This window comes from Panulirus ornatus, chromosome 54, assembly GCF_036320965.1.
Source record: "Panulirus ornatus isolate Po-2019 chromosome 54, ASM3632096v1, whole genome shotgun sequence".
Classification (NCBI taxonomy): domain Eukaryota; kingdom Metazoa; phylum Arthropoda; class Malacostraca; order Decapoda; family Palinuridae; genus Panulirus; species Panulirus ornatus.
In genome coordinates, this window is record NC_092277.1 from 6,064,567 (window position 1) to 6,068,431 (window position 3,865).

Sequence of the window (3,865 nt, forward strand, 5' to 3'; positions counted from 1 at the left end):
GAAGACAGATAAAAAGCGAAATAAACTACAAGAAGTGCGTAAGATGAATATAAAGAAGATTATGATATTGTTATGATGATGTTTAGGGGTTGGCTTCATGTTACAAAAGAGAGTAAACAATAGTATGAGATCGTACTAATGTATGGTAAGATAAGTCCAGCCCTGGTGTGGCAGGTGTAGGTAAGTTAGAGGGCAACTCTGGTTCATATCAAGTCGGGTCATACTGGTTGTAACAAGGTCTGGTCAGGTGGGACACAGTTAGGTCCAGTATTGGTAGGACGTGGCTGGTCTGGCTTGTGTTGACTCCAGTGTCATCCAGGCAGCTGAGACGAACTGTCATCATCTGATCAGGTTGAGATGTGCTGAACTGGACGGGTCCTGGACGTGCAGGATCCGGTCTGGTCCAGATGCACTTGCTGTAGTTTCTCCCATAACCCAGCAAATACCGACATACATCAGTCATTGTGAGGGAGTAAGCACAGTAATTACGTCATCAGACATCACTTCAAAGTGTTGATACTGTATCAAGCACAGTAATTACGTCATCAGACATCACTTCAAAGTGTTGATACTGTATCAAGTACAGTAATTCCGTCATCAGACATATCACTTCAAAGTGTTGATACTGTATCAAGCACAGTAATTACGTCATCAGACATCACTTCAAAGTGTTGATACTGTATCAAACACAGTAATTACGTCATCAGACATCACTTCAAAGTGTTGATACTGTATCAGCACAGTAATTACGTCATCAGACATCACTTCAAAGTGTTGATACTGTATCAAACACAGTAATTACGTCATCAGACATCACTTCAAAGTGTTGATACTGTATCAGCACAGTAATTATGTCATCAGACATATCACTTCAAAGTGTTGATACTGTATCAAGCACAGTAATTACGTCATCAGACATCACTTCAAAGTGTTGATACTGTATCAAGTACAGTAATTCCGTCATCAGACATCACTTCAAAGTGTTGATACTGTATCAAGTACAGTAATTACGTCATCAGACATATCACTTCAAAGTGTTGATACTGTATCAAACACAGTAATTACGTCATCAGACATCACTTCAAAGTGTTGATACTGTATCAAGTACAGTAATTCCGTCATCAGACATCACTTCAAAGTGTTGATACTGTATCAAGTACAGTAATTACGTCATCAGACATATCACTTCAAAGTGTTGATACTGTATCAAACACAGTAATTACGTCATCAGACATCACTTCAAAGTGTTGATACTGTATCAGCACAGTAATTATGTCATCAGACATATCACTTCAAAGTGTTGATACTGTATCAAGCACAGTAATTACGTCATCAGACATCACTTCAAAGTGTTGATACTGTATCAAGTACAGTAATTCCGTCATCAGACATCACTTCAAAGTGTTGATACTGTATCAAGTACAGTAATTACGTCATCAGACATATCACTTCAAAGTGTTGATACTGTATCAAACACAGTAATTACGTCATCAGACATCACTTCAAAGTGTTGATACTGTATCAAGTACAGTAATTCCGTCATCAGACATATCACTTCAAAGTGTTGATACTGTATCAAGCACAGTAATTACGTCATCAGACATCACTTCAAAGTGTTGATACTGTATCAAATACATTAATTTCAGTCATGTAACTGTGATTATACATAGTTGAAACATACACACTCTCTTACTTCCGAGAACCTTAGTAAATGTCGACGCTTTCATTCCCGCCTCGTCTTTACCACAAACTCTGCCTCACCTCATCATGACTGGTCTCGTGTCCACCATTATATGGACCACATCCAATGTACCCCAGTGGCCAGGACGGCGGGCGGGGGGGAGTGGTGCTGGAAGACAATACCAGCAGGGGAACAAAAAGGCATTTCAGTGTGAACCCCTTAAAGCCTTGCTCTTCACCTAAAGCAGCATGTTCACATTTGGAGATATTGTCCATGCAGCAGTAGCAGCAGCAGCAGCAGCAGCAGGACATAATCTCGGGGCCAGCGAGAGTGCCAGTGGACGGGGTCTTGGGCATCTCCAGCAGAGCTGCAACAGCTATCGACCTCTTCCTCATCATCAGGCCAGAGCTGCATGGGGGAAACTCACGGTTTTCATCCTTTATATTGATCTTGTCAACCCTACAATACCAACATTACCTGTCCGGCACTTGATGATCTCTCCTAATACAACTCATAATCGTTCCAGTCGCTCTACCAACATTCGTTGACGCCTGCTAATAAAGAGGCTGTTCGCTGAATGGAGCAGATTCTTTACTACTTTCTTAACGTCAATAAGGTTGATTAACATAACTTTGTGCAACAGAGGAAAAACAGTGATAAGCATTCTGGTTTAAGAGAGAGAAAGTTAGATGCGATGTTTCTGAATAGTTTAGTCTGTGTGAGTGACTGTCTGTGTTGAGGACAGTGTGAGATGGAGGTTGTGCTTGTGTTGAGGACAGTGTAAGATGAAGGTTGTGTTTGTGTTGAAGAGAGTGTAAGATGAAGGTTGTGTTTGTGTTGAGGACAGTGTAAGATGAAGGTTGTGTTTGTGTTGAGGACAGTGTAAGATGAAGGTTGTGTTTGTGTTGAGGACAGTGTAAGATGAAAGTTGTGTTTGTGTTGAGGACAGTGTAAGATGAAGGTTGTGTTTGTGTTGAAGAGAGTGTAAGATGAAGGTTGTGTTTGTGTTGAGGACAGTGTAAGATGAAGGTTGTGTTTGTGTTGAAGAGAGTGTAAGATGAAGGTTGCGTTTGTGTTGAGGACAGTGTAAGATGAAGGTTGTGTTTGTGTTGAGGACAGTGTAAGATGAAGGTTGTGTTTGTGTTGAGGACAGTGTAACATGAAGCTTGTGTTGAGAACAGTCTATGATGAAGGTTGTGTTTGTGTTGAGGACAGTGTAAGATGAAGGTTGTGTTTGTGTTGAAGAGAGTGTAAGATGAAGGTTGTGTTTGTGTTGAGGACAGTGTAACATGAAGCTTGTGTTGAGAACAGTCTATGATGGAGGTTGTGTTTGTGTTGAGGACAGTGTAAGATGAAGGTTGTGTTTGTGTTGAGGACAGTGTAAGATGAAGGTTGTGTTTGTGTTGAAGAGAGTGTAAGATGAAGGTTGTGTTTGTGTTGAGGACAGTGTAACATGAAGCTTGTGTTGAGAACAGTCTATGATGAAGGTTGTGTTTGTGTTGAGGACAGTGTAAGATGAAGGTTGTGTTTGTGTTGAGGACAGTGTAAGATGAAGGTTGTGTTTGTGTTGAGGACAGTGTAAGATGAAGGTTGTGTTTGTGTTGAGGACAGTGTATGATTCAGTGTAATCTTAATGAAGAAATTCCCTTTGAAAAGGGGACAAAGCAGGTATGATGGGCAACTTGTACAAAGGACAAGTAGGAATGGTATTTGTGTACGTAAGCAGATAAAATGAATATTAGTATAGTGGACAAGAATTAGGAAGGGCTTGAAAGTAGAAATGTGTCAGAGGAAGGTACCTACACATATCATGAGTCACATCATGGTACTGGGGAGGTGAAGTGTGGGCTGGAGCATGACACACGTTACCACACCTCTCTATACAATCTTCGACAAAGAAATGTAACTTTCATTACGATACTTCAACTTTCAGTTCCGTCTGAATGCATCATCACGTCACAACTTTTAGATCCAGCCATCAATTGTTTTATGTTATTTCTAACAGATACAGATACCTCTTTGATCACCTGTTACTTGCTGTTTTGCAATATGTCGTGTGATTGATTTGCATATTATCTGTCTACTTGTTTAGCTTTCTTTTCTCTTTGTAATTCCTTCTAACCACACACTCTCGTTCTTTCTTATTTCCTCACACTGTCTCTCTGTTCATCTATGTATATTTGT